Genomic DNA, 26817 nt, shown 5'->3' on the forward strand with positions numbered 1-26817 from the left:
AGCTTTTGGAATTTGACCATGACTTGGGTAGTTTAATCCCAAACACCATGCTCATCGTGTCGTTTGGTACTTAAACTTTTTGGTGGTCGAAACTCACGTTATGTATTAAACTCGTAAAACGGCCAAAGTGGGCCCTGCTTTGTAAAACTTATTTTATGTTTGAATTGTGTTAGTTTTACATGTTTGAATATGCTGTTAAAAGCGTATTGTCTAATTATGTCGGGAAGTGGCCGATCTTTTTCGCATTTCATGACTTTTGGGACAGACCAGTTTGGCGCGGCGCGCGGCCATATGGCGCGCTGTCCCAGCAAAAAAAAAATTATTTTGAGATTTCAAACGCGGGTCGTTCGTGATTTGGTTTGGGTTGTTACACGACTCAAACTTCTTATACCACTGTCTCGGTGCTTGCTTCAACTCATATAGACGTTTCTGAAGTCTACAAACATAATTTTCTTTACCCTTAACCCGAAAACCTTCAGGTTGCATCATGTAGATTTCCTTATCCAAATCACCGTGAAGAAAAGCAGTCTTGACATCCATCTGTTCAACCTCAAGATCAAGACTAGCAGCTAACCCAAGAACCACTCGAATAGATCCCATCTTCACGACCGGAGAGAAAATCTCATCAAAATCAATACCCTTTTTCTGGCTAAATCCTTTAACGACTAACCTAGCTTTGTACCTTGGTTGTGAAGTAAGCTCATCTGTCTTCACTTTGAATACCCATTTGTTTCTCAAAGCTCTCTTGCCTTTAGGTAACTTCACCAGCTCATAAGTATTGTTCTCTTGTAAGGAATTCATCTCATCTTGCATGGCTTCACCCCACTCCTTCTTATGCTCATCTTTCATAGCTTCTGCATAACACTATGGCTCTCCCCCATCAGTGAGTAATACATACTCATCAGCAGAATATCTAACAGAAGGATGACGGTCTCGGGTAGATCGCCTAAGTGGGACAAATGGGGGCACATCTGGTACTGGAATCTCTACCTGCTCCGGAGCATAATCATCATCAGTACCATGTTCATCATTATGAACATCATCTCCAACATGTTGTGGAGTAACTGGATCCAAATCAACAAGATCAGCACTAGGTTGAGGAACTGAATCTATCTTATCAACATCTTTTAACATCTGATCTTCTGTAAACACAACATCTCGCCTTCGTACGAGTTTCTTCTGAACTGGATCATATAACCTGTACCCAAAATCATCTTCACCATAGTTAAGGAATACACATGGCTTAGTCTTCATATCAAGCTTTAACCTCTCATCTTTGGGAACATGAACAAAAGCTTTACATCCAAAAACTCGTAAATGACAGTAAGATATATCTTTGCCGCTCCAAACCCTGTTAGGAACATCAAAACGCAAAGGAACACAAGGGGTTCGATTAATAATATGAACTGCCGTATTTAAAGCCTCACGCCAAAAGGAATCGGACAACCCTGCATGTGAAAGCAAACATCTAACTCTCTCAACCAAAGTTCTGTTCATCCTCTCTGCTAAGCCATTCAACTGAGATGTCTTTGGTGGAGTATTTTGATGCCGAATACCATTCTCCTTACAATAAGTATCAAATCTGCCAATGTATTCACCGCCTTTATCAGTCCGAATACACTTGAGTTTCTTCCCCGTTTGCCTTTCAACTAGTGCATGAAATTCCTTAAAATTCTCATATACTTGATCCTTTGACTTTAAGGTATAAACCCACACCTTCCTGGAATGATCATCGATGAACGTAACAAAGTAGAAACATCCACCAAGTGTTATAGTTTTCATAGGCCCACAAACATCCGAATGCACTAGATCAAGTATGTTCTCCATTCAAAAAAGAGAATGACTCTTAAACGCAACTCTGGTCTGTTTACTTGCCAAACAGTGAGAACACTTACTCAAATTAATATCACTAACACCTGACAACATATTCTTCTTAAATAAGATAGACATCCCCTTTTCACTAATGTGGCCAAGTCTTTTATGCCACAACTCAGTAGAATCAACATTGTCCACTGCGTTAACAATGTTCTGGATGATCTTCGGACGCGTGATGTATAATCTTGAGTCTTTCTTGCCTCTTCCCACTATCATAGAACCAAGAGTTAGTTTCCAAATACCATTACCAAAACCGTTATAATAACCATCATCATTAAGAATGCCTGTTGAAATGACATTAAGTCTCATATCCGGAATATGTTTTACATTATGCAAAACTAACTTCATTCCCGTGTCAAACTTCAAACAAACATCTCCAATACCAACGATCTTTGATAACCCGGCATTACCCATCCTAGCAAATCCATAGTCACCTGGAGTGTAAGATGAGAAGTGATCTCTACAAATTGCAACATGACATGTAGCACCACTATCAATAATCCAACTCGTGTCATCATGGGTAAGATTGATCATATCATAATCAATACAAACAAAGAACTCATCTGTGATAGCGTTAACTTCAACCTTATCATCATCACCACCATCACTTTTCTTTTGTTTATTCTTGTCATATGCCTTTTTCTTCTCATTCTTTAACTTTGGACAATACCACTTTGTGTGCCCCTTTTCATGATAATTATAACACTCAACATTAGCAAATTTACCTTTGCGTGAGCTGCTACGATGATTGCCTCTTTTACCCTGACCTCTACTATGACTTCTCCCCCGCATTTCTGTGACCAAGATATCTGACTGTGAAGAAGAACCTTGTGACTTTCTTCTCATCTCTTCATTCAAAATACTACCCTTAGCCAATTCCATGGTGATAGTACCATTTGGTGCAGAGTTGGACAAAGATGTCCTAAAAGTCTCCCAAGAGTCCGGTAATGTACCAAGTAACCAGAGACCTTGTATCTCATCTTCAAACTTGATACCCATACATGCAAGCTGAATTATAATACCCTGATATGCATTTAGGTGATCTGTAATATGAGTCCCATCATGATACTTCAAAGCCATCATCTGCTTAATTAAGAACAACTTGTTATTCCCAGACTTTCATTCATATAACTGCTCAAGCTTTTTCCATAAGGCTTTAGCATCAGTCTCCCCAGTAATATGATTCACAGCATTATCATCAACCCACTGCCGAATATACCCACATACCTATCTATGCAAAATTTTCCATTGAGCTTCAGACTTACCCTCAGGCATACTCTCAGTAAAAACAGGTAAATAATAATCTTTCACATAAAGAAGATCCTCCATTTTACCTTTCCAAACATGATAATTTGAACCATTTAAACTAACCATCTTACTTGTATTAGCTTCCATCTTTCACACAAGTCAATCAAATAACCTTAAGCTCTGATACCAATTTGATGGGAAAATAATCACAACGGACAATCTACAAAGCGGAAACAAACCCGTTTGACCAATACTTTCCCGACCCGTATGAACCCGTGTGGATGCTAACAAACAAGCTATACCAAATCCAACCCAAATCAGTAGCTAAACAATACCAAATCAGTAGCAAATCAGTAGCTAAGCAATAATCAAGCACACACAATACACACGAGACTTTTTACGTGGAAAAGCCCTCAAAATTGAGAGTAAAAGCCACGGGACTCGTAAGCCACTTAAACTTCACTATCATCAACAAGGAGAGCAATACAATAATCCTTCTCTAGATCAACTAGAGGCATACAACATCATCATACTCTTAAACAACAATAATCAACAAGTATATGAAGAAATTAAAGACAAAAGATGAATGAATCACTCAATAATCTGCTCTGTGTTCCAGCAGCAAAATCACGACCTACACACCTTATTAGACTAATGCAACGGTTGAAAATGTTGGCACTGATGTCAGGAAGACACAGCCCAAAAATTGAGAAGATTCAACGGTCGGATCTCTGGGGATCGAAGGTTTTCTGGCCTGCTGTCACTGTAGACGGGAATTGGGGTTTTGACTCTTTTTCTTGATCTCTCTTGCACTCTTACGTATGAAGACAGCTGCACAAGTTTGAAATAAAGATGCTCTCCAATGCTTGAACAAGTCAAACAAGCATATGGGCCTAATTTGTTGGGCTTTGGGCTTGGGCTAGCATTCCTCATATTTGGAAACCCATATAAAACCCAACAACAAAATGTCACGATTCCAAAGGTCATCTATAGTTGTAAATATTGCTTTATTGTCAATAAAAATTGCAAGCATTATGTCAAAAGTTGATTCTTAACACATGCAATAAAAATACAAAAAAATTTCACACAACCTTGAATTTCCACTTGAAATATCACCATTAATTTGTAATTGTTCCTGTCTTGTTGGGTCCAATAACTCCGAACATGCAACTCTCAAAAACGTCAATAATCAATTATTACTAATAGTTTGTCAAACACTCAAAACAAATTATGTGTGACTTGTTATCTCAATAATCAAAAAATCAATTTTAATTTCAATCGCTAAGTCAAACACTCTCTTACTGTATTATTCAAATCACTAGTTTCATTTTATTCTTTCAAACAACACCAATAACAATAACAACACAATACAGTACATACGTGCATACACACTCCACACACATTAGACACACTTTTAATTCCCTCCATTTCATTCTTGGATTACAATTTTCAGAAGTACTTAATTAGTGTTTGCCATGAGCAAAGATAGTCCATCGAAGAAGTTGGATATGGTACACTTGTGTTTAGTTTCTCAAACTCAAAAGTCCATGTAACCACTTGTTTATCACCCTTTTGTTCAACGTGCAATATGATGGTGAACTCCTTGTATAGATCCTTCACAAGATCTCCTTCAAGTACCTTGAAAACAGCCATATGGTTTTCCTCATTCACTGCTTCAATTTTCTGTTTCAAAGTCTTCTTCTTTCCCTCTTTATTTGACGCATAAATAAAAATAACATGAATAATCATTAACAAATATTTGTCATAGTTATTATACTATACTATACTATACAACCAAAGCAACAATTGCCTAATGCAAGAAAATGGAAAAGATTAAAGACCACCTAGGATAAACATTCACGTATGCTTAAAAAATTGACTATTTACAATTTTCAACAATTTCAGGTTTCATTTTATCACAAATTATTAATTACGAGTATTAATGATCAAGTAAAAAGCAATATAAACTAAGTAGACAAAAGACAAGTAGGGAGTATTTGATAGTACAATAATAGTATCCAATCTCACTGATAGTGTAGATCGAGTATACAGTAGTGAGTTTGCTAGTACTAACCACTAAATTTGAACTATTTACTTTGAGCAACATACTAAAATAGAATCCCTATTATGTCTTTAAACTTTAAAGCAAGTGTTTTTATATGTTGTATTAACCTTAAATTCAAGTCATAGAAACAAACTGAGTATAAACAAAGTACGTACCATGAGTGTAATGCCAAGTAATGACAGATCCAACGTCTCCCCTTTCACCCTCATGCAACTCACAATCATGAACCTTTTCAGGCGCTATCGCTACAATTTCATGCGGTTTGTGCCTAAACAGATCATGAAAAATGTAGCGACCCCGACAAATCGTCAAGTGACGGCGTCGACTACGTAGGTCCCATTACATGGTCATAAGTCTTTAAGACAACGTTTGACCAAAATATGTCGCATTCATTTCAATGTAAAAGGGTGTTTCAAATTTACAAAAAGAAGTTCGAAGGCTAGTTACATTACAATGTTAAACGTACAATTGAAACCTATGCGACACAATTTAAAAGTAGCCAAAAAGATGCTCCAAATATGCATGTATACTCGACATCCAAGCAAGTATCAAAAGAGTGCGGAAGCATGTATCACTTAAGCATTCAAAACCTGAGAAAAACATAGAGGAATCTGTCAACGAAAACGTTGGTGAAATCATAGGTTTAGTAAATGAGTATATAAGTAAAATAAGTTGAACCACAAGTTATAGTATAAGTCGATTTTCCGAATCGTTTGAATTCCATAAGTATTGTTGTTTACCGAGCACCCAATTATCAAAGCTTAACCGTATCATTTACCTCAGCATAAAAGTGTTAGAACATACACCGTACCAGAATATATTTCATTCGCTTAACGGTAGCGAACCGTCCGAATGAGGGTTAGTCAAACCCGTATGGATCCACACAACATAGTCTCGCTTACACCATCTGATGTAATTAATGATAATTGAATTGAGGATTTTCGTTCAAACTCGTCCGTATCTTTGTATTCACAATTGTGTTCAATGTATAAAAGTATGAAAAATATATATACGTGTGAAATGTATATAAGTACGTAGTGTATGTGTTTCTCAGCCCACGATTTAAAAGTATAAAAGTTGTTGAAAAGTGGGACTATGATCTCACCTCGAGTGCACGAGTATAAAAGTACTTCACAAAGTAAACGTGTGCATGAAAGTTGCTTAGCCTTGACCTAAACAAGTAAGTTGTATCAATTAACCGGTTACGACACAAGGTCGGGTGAAATGTGTTCAATTAGTCCTATGGCTCGTTACGACTCGAAAAGTATAGCATGTGAATCACGTTGTCAAGTTTCATGCAAGAATCAAGTATAAAATAAAGACTAGAACGATTGCATAAGTGTTTAGTTAAGTTTGACTAAAAGTCAAACTTGGTCAAAGTCAAAGTCAACGGGGTCGGGTCGGGTATCCGACAATTTTTCTAAGTTATATAATCATATATGAGCATGTTGGCCAAGTTTCATGTTAATCGGAGGTCCGTAGCATATCAAACATTTTACGTCAAATGACCAAGCAAAACAGCCCATTTTAGTGTATCAGGACGGTGTCCCAAAATCAGGACGGTGTCCCAATATGAAGAGTGGGACGGCGTCCCAAAATCAGGACGGCGTCCCAAAAATCAGGACGGCGTCCCAATGGGCATTCAGGTCCTGTTTGCAGAAAAACACAAGTGCACGACCCAAACTTCAAACAATCACAATTTATGATCCGCAAACAATTAGAACATGTATTTTATATCACCGGAAAGCTCTTTCGACAAGGAACGCAACTAAGCACTTTTCATCAAGCAAAAACATCATATACAATAACCGAAATCCCGTCAAGTGATCAATAGAGGTTTATTTTCAAGTTTCAAGTTCATCAATTGCAATTTAAGTTTCGGGAATCCAATTTATACATATGATATGCCGTTTTGAAGGTAATGAAACATGTAATACAACTAAACACTTATCAATAACATTAACAAGCATTCAACGCATCAAAAGTTTGTTTTAAGAGTTATCAAACCCTAACCAAAACCTCAAAATCACTAATCATGTTAATGTAAGGTTTTCATGTCAATCAACACACCAAAACGAAGCTATTGAAGTAACTAACACGTTGAACACACAAACATTAACATCTAAACACATTTCATCATCCAAAATCAAAGATTAAGCATACACTTTTCATTTTCAAGCTAGTTACACCAAAACATCAAGATCGAGCATATAAATCATATATTCATGTTATACACGAGCCATAGACACTAACTAACAACATATCAAGTCAAAAACATGAATTTGAGAAATCTAGAGTTTTAGAAATGTTATCCAAAATCGGTGTAGTTAGTATCAAATCGTAGAGGATGACGAGAGGATTAAGAATATGTAGTCGGATTTGTTGTGAGCTTCCAAGATCAAAATTAGATGATGAATTTTGTGTTTGTGTTCTTGAGAGAAAAGGAAGAAAGAAAAAGAGGAAGAAGATGGTGAAATGAAGTGTGTGGTGGTGAGGAGTCACTAGTTAGCCAAGTTTACCCGAGTGGCGAGATTAGTCCCTCAAGTTTGTTGTCAGGTGCGGGAAATAACCAAACGAATATTTTTAAAACGCAAGTTAACGAGAGATGTTATAATCGAGTAACGGGATTATCATGAACACTAGTTAACGAAGTGCACGAGTATAGGTGACGAGGGATGTTATTTAAAAAAAAAAAGACGGTGTTAAAATAATTTAACGGAAAAATACGGGATGTTACATTATCCACGCCTTAAAAGAAATTTCGTCCCGAAATTTAGTTGGAGGTAATAGTCGATGTCTCTTCCTTGAGACCTTGCATTGTCAATGCTATGAATAAGTGAAGATACGTCCTTGGGCATTCCCACGAATTTGGACAGTCGGGGTTTTATGTTGTATTAAGGCTTGGTTTTACGATCCACAATTTCAGCCAGTTTCCCATGAAGGGGAGTTTGCCATCAATAGTAAGTTTATCTAGGAGAGTAGCACGTTCCTGTTCCGTAGGACACGCCTCTAAGTTTGTTGCATGGGACGTAGGGTAAACGGAAACTTAATTGAGTCGAAAGTTCTAAACGGTAGGAGCGATTCCAATACGCCCCGAGGTTTCAAAAGGATTAATATATCGCGATTTTAACTTTCCCTGATTCCCGAAACGGATTACACCTTCCCAAGGTGCGAGTTCTCAATATTACACGGTTACTGGCTTAGGATTCGAGAGGTTTACGTCGAATATCGGTATAGCCCTTTTGGCGACTACGAGTCGTCTTGAGTCCTTCTCGGACTTGTACGATTTCAACTGTTATTTCTTGAATGAGTTCGGATCCGGTGATTTGCTTGCCACATGCTTTGGTCCAACGAATAGGGGTATGACATTTGCGGTCATATAGGGTTTCGGAAGTGCGGCGTTAATACACGAATGGTAACTGTTGTGTGAGAGGAGACAACTAAAGGAAACAATACATGTTTGTAACATGTCTTTCCAAGATGTGAAACGTACGTTTGTTTGGTCCGTTGGTTGTGGATGATACATGGTACTCATGTTTAAACGTGTCTCTAAGGCTTCTTGTAACACTAGAAGTGAAACGAGTATTGTGATCCGAGATAGTCGACAATGGTACACCGTGTTGGAATAGAATTAAGATATGTTTGAACAAGCTAGTTAGGGTTTGAAAACGTTCGTTGGAACAAGTTCCTTACAGGCTACAGAGAACATTTTTTTTTTTTTTTTCAGGGCTATTCACCCTCGTGGTGAATACTAGTAATACATGATGAGTCTCTCTCTCCATTGAGAAAGTATATAAAAGGTTTCCTTATACAAAAGTACAAGCAAAAGGACAGGAGTGGAATGAGAACTCAGAATAGGATGAGCTCACATCCTGAGGTAGCCATATCGCGCATCTAGTGGTCAAATGTTGAGACCTGGTGGGAAAACGAGATAGAACACATAGTTGTATAGTTCGGAGTTGAGTAGTAGTTGTCCGTATCAGGAGCATGAGGACGATAAGTCAAAGAGAAAGGAAGTATCCTTGGATTGTGTGTTATCTTGGGTCCCAGTAATATGAGACGGTCATAGTGAAATAACAGTGTTATGTAACGTGGTACGTGGTGATGAGAAGATTGATCGGATCCATAATTAAGTATTCCAATCGTTCGTGCAAAAATAACGAATTTCAATTACGTCGATTTTGAGTCGAGAGAGTATGCCTTTCGGCGTTCAAGTAGAAATATTTCCATATTTAAGTTCCATCTGGCGCTATACGAATTTAGCTAGTAATGTTGGTGTGAAAAATCACGCTTAAGGTCCGGGCACGGAGAGGTTTAAATTTCCAACTTAATGAGTTATCGAGGGTAAAGGACGAGCATCACGAGAAAAATTCGGAAATGAACTTTCGGTAAGGATCTAAGATTTTACGAACACAAGTCAGAGTTGTGAGGGTTTCCCGATTACGTGTGGCTTCGATTGCGAGATTTATTGTAATACCCTGACCACTAACAACATGGTCTAGAAATTGGACTTTGTTTAACCAAAGTTCACACTTGGAGATTTTGGTATAGAGTTGCTCTTTCCTCAAGAGTTCGAGCGTAAGACAAAGATGTTGTTCGTTTTCTTCTTTGCTTGAATTGAATAGGTTAGAACATCACATATGAATATGATGACAGATCTGTCTACCCATCAGGCCCATGAATACGGAGGAAGCCTTTGTTAAACTGAACGACACTATAAGAAATTCATAACTATCGTAACGAATTTTGAAAACCGTTTTGGAGATAACCGGAATGGGGGTCGATTTTGGAATACACACGGAATTCTTGTGATTAATCAAGAGGTCATCGGTACGGGAAAGAGAATATCGGTTCTTAATTCGAAAATTATTTAGTTCACGATAATCTATACACATGTAAGGGATCATTTTCTTCTTAACGAATAGGTTTTGAGTCCCCTAGTTCTATAGGTGTCAAGTCAAAATTCAAATTCTCCACCCAAAAAGTTTAACGTAATAGTTTTCCGTCGGTCACCTGCATGGCATAGGTAGTGTCTGGGGGATATGGTGGTGTGCAAAGAGTACGAGTCAAGGCCTTGGTTATAAAATGTCTAACGGTACCCGAATTGAATGAACATGAAATATAAGGTTATTGAGAAGAAACGTACCCGTGACTAGTTGTCATCTCGGGCTCCCTCGGTGTTAATGTTGAAATTTCGGCCGCGTGCAATGGGGTTGGTCTCCTTCTCTGGGCACGCATTCTTAAAATGACCCGGTTGGCCACATTCGAAACAAACGCCCGACCGGTGTGCATTGGGCGCCTTTTGGGCGACGGGGGCGACGCTCCTACAATCGTTGGCCGTATGACCACTTCCTTGGCACCGGTGGCAAGTTAACTTACCACATTCACCATAATGACGGTTGCGGCATTTGTTGCAAAATGGTTTGCTACATTCGCCATAATGATGTTTGTGGCACTTGTTGCAAGATGGTAGACTTCCGGCATAGCCTTTCTTGTCGTTGGAGGTGAAAGGCTTCTTGGCGGGGATGTTGTTGTAGTTGCTCAATTCGGGGGCTTCCCATTTTCTTTTGTTGCCACCCGACTTATCCTCGACTTTATATGCCGACACCTCAATTTCGTCCACCGTTTCGATCAATTGGCGGGCCATATTCAAAGCCTCTTGGTGATTAGCGGTTTTGGATGACATTACTCCTTGTTTGATGCTCTTAGGAAGACCATCCATGTACAGCTCAACCCTTAGAGACTCGGTACTCACGAGATTTGGGCACATCAAGGCTAGCTCAGAAAATCGTTGATTATAGGCCTTTAGGTCATTCCCGACCGCTTTTAAAGTTCTTAGCTCGTGTTCAAGCTTGCGGGTCTCTTCGCGCGGGAAGTATTCGGTGATCATCTTTCCTCTTAAGTCGACCCAAGAGAGAGCGTGGGCTTCGTGGATACCCACCGATTGTACATACGTATTCCACCATGTGAGAGCGATACCGGCGAAGGTGTGAGTGGAAAATCTGACCTTGTCTTGGTCCCGACAACCGCTTATGCTAAAGACGGCTTCTGTTTGCTCAAACCATTGGGTGAGCACGACCGGTCCCCCGGTTCCATCAAAAGTGTGAGGTTTGCACCCCATGAAGTTCTTATAGGAGCACCCTTCGTTTGAATTACCGGCTCCATTGTTGTTGTTGTTGTGATTGTTGTTATTGTTATTGTTGTTGGAAGAGTGACCGGCCATGGCCGCATCCACGGCGGTGGCTATCATTCGTTGTATAGCTTGTTCGGGAGTTTCGGGAGGAGCGCGTCGACGAGCCATTGTTCCTTCAAAACACAAGAATATCGTTGGTTAGTATTCTCAATAATACTAACCGTGATATGGAATAAGGATAGAGAAACAATTTTTGCTTGACTCGCCTTAAATTCTTTATGTCATAACGTCAGAACGTCCATGTGAATCACCGTAATATAATCCCGGAAATTATATTACCCTGATTTACATGTGCATTTAACATTACATCATAAAGTCAAGGTGGCGCGTCAACAAAATTTATCAACGTAAGATCAAGATCGAATACGAGTTAGATATGATGGAAGAGTTCGAGTATAATGCACAAATAGTCAAGTAATTCCTACTCCAGTCTATATGCCGGTTGTAGTCTAGATTCACCTATGTACCCTATGACTCGGGGTGGACACAAATGAACTCTAAATCCCTACAACCAATGCTCTGATACCACTTGTAGCGACCCCGACAAATCATCAAGTGACGGCGTCGACTACGTAGGTCCCATTACATGGTCATAAGTCTTTAAGACAACGTTTGACCAAAATATGTCGCATTCATTTCAATGTAAAAGGGTGTTTCAAGTTTACAAAAAGAAGTTCGAAGGCTAGTTACATTACAATGTTAAACGTACAATTGAAACCTATGCGACACAATTTAAAAGTAGCCAAAAAGATGCTCCAAATATGCATGTATACTCGACATCCAAGCAAGTATCAAAAGAGTGCGGAAGCATGTATCACTTAAGCATTCAAAACCTGAGAAAAACATAGAGGAATCTGTCAACGAAAACGTTGGTGAAATCATATGTTTAGTAAATGAGTATGTAAGTAAAATAAGTTGAACCACAAGTTATAGTATAAGTCGATTTTCCGAATCGTTTGAATTCCATAAGTATTGTTGTTTACCGAGCACCCAATTATCAAAGCTTAACCGTATCATTTACCTCAGCATAAAAGTGTTAGAACATACACCGTACCAGAATATATTTCATTCGCTTAACGGTAGCGAACCGTCCGAATGAGGGTTAGTCAAACCCGTATGGATCCACACAACATAGTCTCGCTTACACCATCTGATGTAATTAATGATAATTGAATTGAGGATTTTCGTTCAAACTCGTCCGTATCTTTGTATTCACAATTGTGTTCAATGTATAAAAGTATGAAAAATATATATACGTGTGAAATGTATATAAGTACGTAGTGTATGTGTTTCTCAGCCCACGATTTAAAAGTATAAAAGTTGTTGAAAAGTGGGACTATGATCTCACCTCGAGTGCACGAGTATAAAAGTACTTCACAAAGTAAACGTTTGCATGAAAGTTGCTTAGCCTTGACCTAAACAAGTAAGTTGTATCAATTAACCGGTTACGACACAAGGTCGGGTGAAATGTGTTCAATTAGTCCTATGGCTCGTTACGACTCGAAAAGTATAGCATGTGAATCACGTTGTCAAGTTTCATGCAAGAATCAAGTATAAAATAAAGACTAGAACGATTGCATAAGTGTTTAGTTAAGTTTGACTAAAAGTCAAACTTGGTCAAAGTCAAAGTCAACGGGGTCGGGTATCCGACAATTTTTCTAAGTTATATAATCATATATGAGCATGTTGGCCAAGTTTCATGTTAATCGGAGGTCCGTAGCATATCAAACATTTTACGTCAAATGACCAAGCAAAACAGCCCATTTTAGTGTATCAGGACGGTGTCCCAAAATCAGGACGGTGTCCCAATATGAAGAGTGGGACGGCGTCCCAAAATCAGGACGGCGTCCCAAATTGAAGAGTGGGACGGCGTCCCAAAAATCAGGACGGCGTCCCAATGGGCATTCAGGTCCTGTTTGCAGAAAAACACAAGTGCACGACCCAAACTTCAAACAATCACAATTTATGATCCGCAAACAATTAGAACATGTATTTTATATCACCGGAAAGCTCTTTCGACAAGGAACGCAACTAAGCACTTTTCATCAAGCAAAAACATCATATACAATAACCGAAATCCCGTCAAGTGATCAATAGAGGTTTATTTTCAAGTTTCAAGTTCATCAATTGCAATTTAAGTTTCGGGAATCCAATTTATACATATGATATGCCGTTTTGAAGGTAATGAAACATGTAATACAACTAAACACTTATCAATAACATTAACAAGCATTCAACGCATCAAAAGTTCGTTTTAAGAGTTGTCAAACCCTAACCAAAACCTCAAAATCACTAATCATGTTAATGTAAGGTTTTCATGTCAATCAACACACCAAAACGAAGCTATTGAAGTAACTAACACGTTGAACACACAAACATTAACATCTAAACACATTTCATCATCCAAAATCAAAGATTAAGCATACACTTTTCATTTTCAAGCTAGTTACACCAAAACATCAAGATCGAGCATACAAATCATATATTCATGTTATACACGAGCCATAGACACTAACTAACAACATATCAAGTCAAAAACATGAATTTGAGAAATCTAGAGTTTTAGAAATGTTACCCAAAATCGGTGTAGTTAGTATCAAATCGTAGAGGATGACGAGAGGATTAAGAATATGTAGTCGGATTTGTTGTGAGCTTCCAAGATCAAAATTAGATGATGAATTTTGTGTTTGTGTTCTTGAGAGAAAAGGAAGAAAGAAAAAGAGGAAGAAGATGGTGAAATGAAGTGTGTGGTGGTGAGGAGTCACTAGTTAGCCAAGTTTACCCGAGTGGCGAGATTAGTCCCTCAAGTTTGTTGTCGGGTGCGGGAAATAACCAAACGAATATTTTTAAAACGCAAGTTAACGAGAGATGTTATAATCGAGTAACGGGATTATCATGAACACTAGTTAACGAAGTGCACGAGTATAGGTGACGAGGGATGTTATTTAAAAAAAAAAAAGACGGTGTTAAAATAATTTAACGGAAAAACGCGGGATGTTACAAAAAACATCCCCTGTCTTACTAATATCTACATAACAAATTAACTTTCCCGATAGAGCCATTCAATAATTATTCAATTAAACAAATTTTTTTAGTAATGAGAATTGGCTGAATTGATTTGTGAAGAATATGGAAGATGGTGTTGGCTTTATATAGAAACTTTGGATGCGAGACAATCATCTATACTATTATTAGTAGCTTAATTTCTAGTTACTACTCACTCCGTACTTGATTGGATATCCACTAACAAATTATACAATATGGCCTAATCCTATTGATCTACGACCCAAAATTTACTGTAGAAACGTCTTCGAAACGGGTCGACCCGGCGGGTTGCCCCGACCCGGTGCTGTAGCCCTTTTTTTCCTTTTTTTTCTTTTATTTTTTTAGTAACAAAGTACTACTTCTATTGCTCTTACTACAATATTTTAATGCACCTAAAGAACGCAAATATTGGGTTGGAAACTACGGCGACACAACCACCATCAGCCCGCCGCCGCCACCGCCATCAGCCACCGTCACAGTCGCCGCCACCACCACCATTAGCCACCGTCACAGTCGCCACCACCAACTCTGTATATATAAAAACAGATCTAAAACGATTACATATGATATTAACATAGCAAATCTGAAAAACATAAAGTCAATCATAAACCACATCTATTTTTTTACTTGATATACATTCGTATAGTACAAAACAAGACAACCAAACACCACCCGATAGCTAATTCCGGCAACTACAACCGTTGATAAGTAATATCACCACCCAGATCTGAAAATAATAACCGTGATTAAAACATAGAAAATGTAATTGTAACATAAAAATAAGATATAGACGCAAAACACAATTACATCTAAAAAAAAAGTCATATTTTAAGCAAAAAATCACTACTATATTATCGTCAATTAGACCATCTTTTTTAGACGTGTTAATAAATTAACACGTCTAAATAAACAAAAGAACACGTCTAAATGATAAAAAAAAACCTGAACACATCTAAATATATCCTTATTTAGACGTGTTGACACGTCTAATAGACTGGAACACGTCTAAATAACGATATATTTAGACGTGTTAACACGTCTAATTGACAAACACGTCTAAGTAATACTACCTCCGTCCCAATTAGATAGTCCTGTTTTTCCATTTTGAGATGTTCCAAATTAATAGCCCACTTCCATAAATAGAAAGGAAAGAAGATATTTGATTAGTGGATCTGGAGAGAGAAAATATTTCATTGGTGGATAAATGAAGTTAGTGGGATTTCCTAAAACTGTGTACCCTTTTGTCTGTGGACTATTAAATTGAGACGGAGGGAGTAACCTATTTAGAAGTGTTGGCACCTTAAGTGCCAGAACATGTCTAAATAATGATATATTTAGACGTGTTAACACGTTTAATTGACAAACACGTCTAAATAATAACTTATTTAGATGTATTGCACCTTGGAACTGCTTTAAATTTAAAATTATCCTATTATATTATATTATAATAATTATTTATAATTATAATTATAATTATTGTAATTATAATTATAATTGTTATAATTATAATACAATTTACCTTATATAGTAAAAGGCACCGGGAATGACGCCTTTTACTTCAACAAAACCCTTAAAATAACATCTCATTCCCTCTTAAAATCATTATTCCGTCCACTCTTTTCGAAAAAAAAAAAAAAACCATGGTCATCGCCGTCCCCCCCAAACCAGTCGCCTTCATCCCTTCTTTTCCAAACGCAGAACAGGGGACTCACCTTCTTCCCCAAATCAACCTGACACGATTCCAAACAATTAGAAAGTGAGAGGGTGGCGATTCTTAAAACAAACAATCATAAACCAAGACTTGAAGTAAATTGAACCTCCCATCTTCAAGAATTAAAGTTTCTGCACCCCTGTTATAACATTTAAGGTACGATTAATGTTATTAGGTCGTTAATTTTACTTTAGGTTTCATGAACCCTAACCCTAATACTTTGTGTTTTCATTAGTGAATTTTCTTTATTTTTCAGTTTCGAGCTCTAATTCATAAGTGGAATATTCCTAATTCGCATAAGGATATTGTATTTTGGCTAAAGGTAATCTTTGTCAATTTCATATTATTCAGATTAACAAACTTTTGCTTCATGTTTAAATATTTTTTTGAAAAGTGTAATCTAGATGGTTAACATTTTACCCCTTTTAGGAGGTTTAGATACAAATAGAGTAAAATTCAATTATCTTTGACATTTTAGTTCAAAACTTGAACTTTTTATATTATAAAGAAACTATTATAAGGTTATATTTTATTGTCGGTGTTATAACTAATTAAAGTTGTAGATCGTATAACGCAGTGATATAAACAAGTCGTATATTGCAGTGCTTGAGACTATATTTATAAGACACTGATATATTGCCTAGACCCAAATCACATATTATGATATGATATTAATTAATTATTATTATCTTACTATACCTTAAAAAAGAACTTTTATTAATAAATAAGTCTTCCTAATCTATCCTTTGATCACCATTAGATTAACATTGGACTTTTATCTACCTTTTGATCTAACGGTTCAAATTAATCCTGTAAAACCATTACTTAATCTAGAAATTGCGTACTTAGTGGTACAATAATACCCTTTTTAAATAAATCCATATCAATTTGAATTTTGAATTTTAAATGCACCCTATAATTATGGAATGTTACCAAAATTTTAAGTCTTCATTTGAACCATCATAAAGTTTTGGCAGTTTAATGTTTATTTATCCAATATCCCTCCCATTTAAATCGATTGAATTGGATCTCCAATACCCCAGTTCTTCTACGCTTTTGCTTCCCTTCCGATTATAGGTACACATCTGATGTCATCCAAATCAAAATTTCTTTCTAATTGTTTGCGATTACAACTCATTGTTCTTATCTTATCTTTTTTTTAATTTTAAATTGCGCAGATAAGTGTAATGTCGTTCACTAATTAGGTTGTTATTGTTCAATCATAAGTTCATACCTTCTCCATTCGTGATCTTCACAAAGGAATCGCAACCTAAAAAATCTGCTATCCGTGTGCAGCTATGATTCATGGCCATCGAAGCATTCCACTAGATGAAATTAGGGTTCACAAAATTTATTACGTATCCAAGAAATCGACGGGATCCCAAAAATATTATGTATACGATCGAAGCGTTTCAGGGTATGTGTTTTGATTATTGATAGGGTTTTCTTTACCATACCTATTATCGTCATATTTGTACCGGTGGTATCTCCACCATAAATTCATCACTTACAGGTTCTGGTGGATTTCTTAGTTTTTTTTTTTTTTTTTTTTTTTTTTTATTTGGAATTAATATTTTTCGTATCCATGGAAGACATTCATCTTCATCTTCTTCGCTTTAATTGTTATATCCTTAATCTTAAATTTTGTTGTTATTTAATCGTACAGACTAAAACCTTAGGTGACCATTTTTAATTTTGTTTACAGATTTTGTTCACATGATGGATTTAGAAGATGATATCAGTGGCCAACGAAGTTGATTCTTATTATGAACACATTATGGTAGTGGTGATATTTCGCTCTTATTCCAGGGTTAATATATGTAAAGGTGATTCAAACTCTTTGCTAAATTATAATATGTTACATATGTCTATATAATTATGTATTCTATATATAATTTTTAATATTTACGGTGAAAAGATGTGAATGGATTCAATGGGTTTGAATCTTAAAGATTCAGTCAGTGGAAATTTATTGTTCTCCTGTAGATTTGATTGAAATCCACATAGAGTTTATTCCTGAATGATGAATTTCTAACTCTTTATGGAACTATTTTGGATGTGCTTTATTCATATATGAACTTATTGCAAGCAGCTTTTATGCAAACCAATTGTTTATTATTTTCTCTATGCCAAATATTTGGGAGCCATGAAAAAAATACCATGATTGAGTTACTGGAAGTTATATGGAGGCCTGTCATATGTAAGTTCAGGACCTGCCCTTCTTACTTATGTTGGATGCACCATTCATTTCATTTATTTCAAATTATTATCAATTGGATGTTTGCTAAGATACTATGTAAAATGAATTTTTATTGTCGAAAAGAGATGTGAGGTGTTGTATTTGTATTGATTTCAAGTTTTAATATGTAAGAAAATTTTAAGTTTATGCTAAAGTGTTGATGCAGAGATATACACAACTTATTATTGATCGATTAACAGCTTGCCATGTTACTTGTGGGAACTGAATCCATGCAAAAATGAGTAAGCTGTTACCTTTTACGCGCATTATATCTGAATCCATGCTATACTAAATCCAAGCTATACTACATTTAGTAGTATAGCATTTGTTAACTGTGGTACAACTTGATTGGTTGTTGAAGCAGTATATATACCTTCTTGATATCCTCGGGTTCGAGTCTGTTCCATTCTTTTTTTAGTATTTGCTTAATAATGAGTACTGGTTTATCTATGGCCACGTGTTATGTTTATAATTTATTTTCGAAGCAAAAAGTTCTCCATTGGCGTCTTCTTCGCAACACAGCTGTTCTTTGACCCATCATCTGTAGGTTTTTACCACCTTTTTATCTTCAGTTGTTATTCCTCATTTATTTCATCTTATTAGTATTGTGTATTTATTTATATACTCTATAAATAAACCATATGAAGATATACATGTTTTTTTATTCATCTGTATTTTAATTTTAATTGCAGATTACAGATGCATATGAGATTATATGTTTAATCGATTCCACCTTATTCAGCAGCGATGATGGAAATCCTATTCTGCAGCAATGGTGAAAACCCTTACATATGTGCATCAAGTTCACCTTATTCATATACCATGAGGTAACCCCTTACATCGAGTGCACCGCTGTTCAATTGTATTGATTGGGTCAATTAGATACCCGTTTGAAGGCATAGATTGCACGGTCGATTTCAGCTTAACTGTTGATAATCGTTTTCCTAGCTTGAAAAAGGGTTCGAATATATTCTTTTTGTGGAGTGGAGTAAATATGTGAGCTCTAGAACACTCTTCCAATCATTTTACAATAGTCTGGTCACATTATGGTTGATCCGAGGGCGCTGATTCGATGACAAGGTAAATCATATGTTATGAATATCAGTGAACAAATAGCATATATTGTATTTATGCTGGTAATTTATATATAGGTTCAAATTGAGCGTACTACTTCATTTGAAACGCAGAACAGAAATGTCAATGGTTCCTTGAAATATATAGAATGGTACAAGCATCATAAAATAGCTTTGTAGATCAATGCCTTTGCCATTGTTACTAATAAACGTTTTTTTCTTTACCTTATTTTCCAATTTTATAGGGAATTAAACTGCTTTTATAGTTACGCACGTAATGTCTATATACTATTTATTCGTCGGTTGTAGGGAACACTTTACAAATTCGTGATATTGTGTATGTTATATTGAGTACTTTATGTCACCGACTAATGGTATTCATATGTTATGGTATGTTCAGGGTTTGCAAGGGTTGAAATTATTGGTCTGACAGTTTGTGATTAAAGGTTTTATCCATTTCCTCTACAAGTAAAAGGTCACATGTATGTGTCTAAAGGCACTATGTTGCAATTAACATGGTCAAATCTTGCCAGGTTTAAAGTTGTACGATTAACGTGATAAAAATTACAGGGTAAAAAAGTCCTATATTGAACATCAAATGGAGTCAAACTCTCTTAACTCTATAGGGATCCTCAACCAGTAAGTGTATTTTTGTTATTTTATCATATATACTATTCATATGTTATTTACAAATCTGAATCCAAATCGATAAGAGAATAAAGGTATTTCTTGATTGACCCATCAAATATGCATAACAATTACACAAATAAACTACAAGTTTCCATTAATGAGATTAACACCATCAGGTAACAGTATTTCCTGTTGATGACATGTGTTGAGTATTGTTAAATCTTACATCTAGGCATTAAGGTTTATATGCGATGGTTTTGGTACTTCTACAAAGGTGATGATATTGAGAGTTATACCTTAACAGAAGGTACTTCAATGAATAGATGGTTGGTCGTTTAGGTTGTCATGTTTTTCTTGAGAATTACATTCATTTTAAATTTAGATGTTTTTTTTTTCTTTTCTTTTTTTTTTTTTTCCGTGTGTAAGATTCTTCCAAACGAAGTTTTTTTAATTCTCGAAATTGTAGAGATGATTACATATGATACTATCAGCAAAATCAAAAGCATTTTGATTGACCAAAAGTTGATTGATGGTTCAGATGCTAATGGAAGGGGAAAATGTTCATCTCTCTAATCTTCGAATTTCAGGTAAGCTACAAACCTGTTTTTTTTAAGTCTAATATAGTGGTGGCTATATGGGTAGGATAACTATCGTGTTAGTAGGCTAAGCTTTGTGTGAAACCAAAACCATGATACTATGTAATACAACTATTAAAGTATCAAATTAGAATCCAAATGTAATAGTTAAGAAATAATATGTACATGAATGAAGACAATAATTCTGTTAAAACCTATTAGTTAGTTTTTGAGACTGTTATTTTAAAACGTAACAGTTGTTGGGGATGTATATTAGATGATAATCTGCAAGCTTAAAATATGTGATATTATAGTGGTACTAATTGATAAATATAATAGAGGATCATTCTCTGAGACCCTTTGTCTGCATGGATTGCATTTTGTTGTTGCAACTTGCAAGATTAGTGGTGTTTCTTATGAGTCAAACGGGTGGGGTGAACACATACAATTGGTATTGCTTTAATGATATTTGGGTCATATATACATGGAAGCTACTGTCTATTAGTTTAATATATCAATACATTCCATGACATTTTATGACTTGATGTTACATTGTAAGAGACTTTTGACTGGTTTGAGCAATCCAAACCATGTTTTTGGGACCCATTTCTCTTATAGAAGTTGACCATTTTAAGTTTGTATAACTTTGTATATATAACCATTTAGGTCTGTATATGGATAGCCTTAAATCCGCTGATATATAAATATTGCAATCAGATATGATAGATTGGTAAACAGGTGGGTTGAGCCGGTAGGATATGGGTCAAAACTGGTCATCTTTTGTATTACTCCAAACATGCCGGGATGGGTTTGCCTTTAGGAGTTTGCGTTTTTATTATGATTCTTTTCACTTCAACAAGGTTTAGTAATTATTAAACTTTGCATAATAAATGTCAGCTTGGTTAATGTGAATTTTAACCCGTTATTCTTAAGGGTTTGCCTTGACAAGCTGAAGCTTCTTCGAAGTTTCTTTTTGATAGCCGATTCTTGAGTTCTATAATGGCTATAAATTTTAACCTGCTTATCTTTGGATAGTGAAATGCATTAGTATGGCCGTTTCTATGTACCTAATCAGGCTCAAAGAAAAAAGATGTGTAAGCTAAACTATATGCCTTTATAGGGTACATGAAATGCATCAGTATGGCCGTTTGCCCGTTTCCATGTGCGTAATCAGATTCCTGATTATATAGAAGTGTTAAAGTGGGCGTTTTAGGTGACGATTGAAATAAGGTTAATATAAGGTTATAGGTGAACAGTGAAATAAGATTTGGGTCATGACTAATGGTGCAATCAAACTTACCGGTGACAGGTAAGGAGAGGCTCTTGCCTTTGCAATTGTTTTTATTTCTCCCTTTAAAAAGTTTATTATTATTTTTAGTTGTTAAATAATAATTTTTGTTAAGATTGACTAATTGAGCAAAAACTGATTACTTTTGTATGCAATCATTAGGGTAAATCAAATGTGTTTGTCTTATAAATAATAGTTTGATCTTAGTAATAGTAATATGCATATCATCATAATGACTTTTTATTAAAGCAGGTGTGGATTATTGGAGTTGCTAATGGGATATAGCTGATTGACCAGTCATTTTTTTTATGATGTGGTCAATGCAGGAAGATGTATAGTATGTCATCTGACTCTACAAGATTTATTATTGTAGGTTATGAACATTTTATGAGTAGATTTTGATTAAAAAAATGTTTTTTCAAGAAGCATGTTATATCAAATGACATGTTTGGACATACCAAAGGTCTTGGTACTGAAATATAGCGTCTTGGTATTCACATCTTTTTTTCCCTTATTTTCTCAAACATCTAATAAATTATTAAATGTAGTTTGTAATATGTAGTTTATGACATTGTATGTATTGTCAACTTTTTGTGCATGTTTCTTGTGATTATATTACATACCTGTCAAAGAGCATTTGCACTCCATTGCATGGAGATCTTGCAAGGGTAATAATTATGATATAACCATACGAAATATAAAAGATCGGGCTATATTAATGTTATCAAATTGGATCAACCTCATTGACAGGGAATGCACTTCATAGTTCAAATGAAGTACACTACTACTTTAAATTAATACATTGATTATAAATATTACTCGTCAATAAACCCTCACAAAGCCCCGCGAATTCATGATCACCTAAAACGGTCAACTACTTTGTCAGACATGTGGGAAAGTACAATAAACCTTTGAGAAAACAACACCAACACATGAAGATTATTTCACTTATTTAAATTTTAGGAATAATTGTTGCTAATCTTTTTATTGCAATTTCAATATGTAACGCATAATTCGCTATTATTTATTTCGTTATTTCTAAATAATCTAAACGTGCACAAATCACTCAAACTATTTGAATGTGTGACCCATAATTCATTATGAGTATAATGTACGTTCATCATTGTTGGTATATTTTGTGTACATTAATATACACCGTTTATTGTTCAACAAGCATAACTACAAAAGTCCCGCGAAATCGCGGGTCTTTAACTAGTTCTTATTAATATTAGGGGTCATATGTACACAATTCATTTTTGTTATGTACACAATCATCATGTTTTACAGTGTTGTACTGTACAACACTATAAAACATGATGGTTATATACATAACAAAAATGAGTTGTGTACATATCATCACCCTTATTATTATATTACTATTGTAGCAAATCTATACCATATTAAACATTATATCAATACCAGTATCAATTATAAAAAGAACATATATTATGATAATATCATTTTTATCGGTACTGATTTATTTTTAATTACTTCTTTTTTTTTATATATGAGCTACAATTTTAGTTTTTATGATATCATATAAAAACACATATGTACTCCAATAAAAGAAACATATGTTATGCTTACTTGATGCTTCAGCTACAACTTAAGATTTTTACTGTGGATATGTTTGCCGAGTAATATATAAGTTTGTTCAATCATTGTCATCAGTTACAAGATACGGGTTCATATTTGGTGTTTTGTCGATTATTTGTCAATGAATTTAAAATGGTTATCTAATAATCCTTATAGATATTTAGATCTGTGCCTACTCTGCTTCGTTTCAGAATTTGATATAATGAAATTAATTTGTACCAAAAGCATATATAAATAGAAATGTACATAAAACTATTACTATTAACGATCAATTTTTAAGCAACTTTTTACGGACTCAAGTTTGATGTTTTATCGACTATTTGTGAATTGAAGTTATAAATATTTCAACAAACGGGCTCATAATCTATGCATTATTATTCATTACTAATGCTTTCGATTATATATTATCTATAACAAAGATTTTTTCACATTATAATTGTATTATATATTTAATAAATATTAATTCTATCATTATCAAATATTAATTTATACAACTATCGTGAAATATACAGGCTCATAAAACTATGTATACATACATATAGATAGTTGTGTTTGTATTGCTATTGAATCAAGAAAAATAACAAAGTCTATCATGGTATCAAATGTGAATCCCTAAAATCCCAAACACAAAAAATATCCGAACATCGATAGGTGCTTAATGGCCGCTTATTTCTACCCACCGTCCTATATTGTTAAGTCTTTTCTAATATCCTATCTAATCCATCTATTATTGCATCCCATGTGGCTTACCCTCTAGAATAGTCATCACGAGAATTAAACTTTATCCTTACACTTCATCCCCCACATTTCAATAAAAATGTACCCAACCTCATTTATTCATTTAGGTCACAACATCATGTTTACGTTCCTCACGTGTTTAACATGGTTTTACAAAATTATGAAAGGGTTATGTTTTATGGACCAAAGTTGTCTAAAGAAGCTTAATTTTGACTAGGAATGAACATGTCAGCCTTTTGTATATTTTTTACATGGGTCCCATCTGTTTTTGTTTTCTTATATCTTTTTTTTTGTAAAAGTCATGAATACATTTTAAAAACCTAGTTAAGAAAATGAGGTAGTTTGAAAAATATTTATCATTTACTACAGTGTTACGGAATATTAACCTTTTCATCTTTTTAATCCAAATTCTAAAAACCTAAGAGTTAATTAATGCATCAAATCTCACTTAAAAACGACCATCGATATCCCTCACGTGCCCGAAGCTACAATCATTGTCTTATTTTCAGGGTTGTAGCTCCCACCTCCATTAATAAGAAACAATACCATATGAAAGTAATTTGTTTATTATATCCATCTTCTGCTGCAAAATAGTTGAAGTATATATATTTTTTACCGATCACCGAAGACGATATTGATATCATTTTTTTTTAAAAGCAAGTAACTTTATTATTAACGGATCAAATATATTACAATGTCCTATTCACATCTATACATCGAATAACCAAAATACAACGGAAAAAAACACGAAATGGATATTTGGATGTGTTATGAGGGGCGACGTTTACTAATAAACAGCACATGGGAACCGAACTTGGTGACAAGCAGGGAGAGAATAATTAACAGTGCCGAGCAAAACGACTACAAAGCTATCGTCAACTAACCCATTACCCATTTAATCTATCCCACATGAGCATGTTAGAAAAACGAAACCACCCCATAAGATGTGACACCGAATTAGCCAATACCCGTACGATGAGGTGGAATACCAACATAAGAGGATGGATTAATTAACCATTGATGCCATTCGATTGTTTTCTTTTTTCGCAAACGATTAGAGATCCAACTGAAACTTTGTGTTTGAATTTCGGAGATAATCTTCGTAGGATTCCAATCTTTGTTTGAGAATACTTTTAAGTTTCTATACTTCCAAATTATGTAGCAAGCAATCCATTTTGTAGCTTGCCATAGCCTCGATCCCATGGAAGAATGCGTGAAGCCTTGATCACTAATAAAGGCATCATTGATGTTTGTAATTTGGATGTTATCGTGATTCCACAATTTAGTAAGTGTTTCCAAATAAGGGCCGATTTCGAGCAGGTGCAAATCGCATGCTCAACTGATTCAACTTGTGACATGCATAATGGGGAAATCGCATGCTCAACTGATTCAACTTGTAACAAGCATATCGTGATTCAACTTGTGACACGCATAAGGGCCGATTTCTATTTGGTCCCATTTAATCCAGTTTATTTTATTATCGTTTGTAGAACCTCCCCAGAAAAATTTCCGTCTTTTTTATTCAAGGATCTTAAGGATTGCAGTTGGTGCGTGGAATAAGGAGAAGTAGTAGAGTGAGATACTACTTAGAATGGATTTGATGATTGTGAGACGACCACCAAAAGAGATTGATTTGGCGGTCCAATCAGAGAGTCTCTTGTCGAATTTTTCGACAACTGGTTGCCACGAAGAGGCGTGTGATGTAGGAACCCCAATGGGTAGACCAAGATAAGTGAACGGAGTCGATCCGGCGGAGCAGTTTATGTATCCGGCCATTTGTTCAGTTTCAATGGAGGATGTTCCGATTCCATAAAGCGTGCTCTTTCGGAAATTGACTTTGAGACCGGAGATTTTTTCGAAACATTTTAAGACTTTTGATATATTTTTCGCGTTTCTTTTGTTCCATTCGCCGAAAAAGATTGTGTCATCAGCGTATTGTAGATGTGTAATTGTGATATTGTCGTTTCTGACTTGTAATCCTTGCAATTGACCATTGGATAATGCTCTTTTGGTGAGGATGTTAAGGCCTTCGGCGACAATAATGAGAAGGAAAGGTGATATGGGGTCACCTTGACGAATGCCACTTTCAGGAGTGAATTCCTTTGTGGGCGAACCGTTTATGAGTATGGAAATGGAGGCTGAAGTTAGACAGGCCCGAACGAAACTTATCCATTTAGAACCAAAGCCCATGTGTTGCATGGTTTTAAACAGGAAATCCCATTCGATGCAGTCAAACGGTTTTTTGAAATCGACTTTAAGGATAAGTCCTTTTCGTTTTTTACGTTTCAGTTCATCGATTATTTCGTTGGCTATTAGGATACTGTCAAGGATGTTACGCCCTTTTAGAAAGGCCGTTTGTTCGCAACCTATGACTTTATGAATGACTTTAGCAAGGCGGTTGGAAAGAATTTTTGTGAGGATCTTATAGTAGCTACCTATGAGGCAGATAGGTCGATATTCATTTAAACCTATGGGGTTGGGTTTTTTAGGTATAAGGGTTAAGAAGGCTGCGTTACATCCGTTGGAGGTTTCACAATTCGA

This window comes from Rutidosis leptorrhynchoides, chromosome 3, assembly GCF_046630445.1.
Source record: "Rutidosis leptorrhynchoides isolate AG116_Rl617_1_P2 chromosome 3, CSIRO_AGI_Rlap_v1, whole genome shotgun sequence".
In the NCBI taxonomy this organism is placed as follows: domain Eukaryota; kingdom Viridiplantae; phylum Streptophyta; class Magnoliopsida; order Asterales; family Asteraceae; genus Rutidosis; species Rutidosis leptorrhynchoides.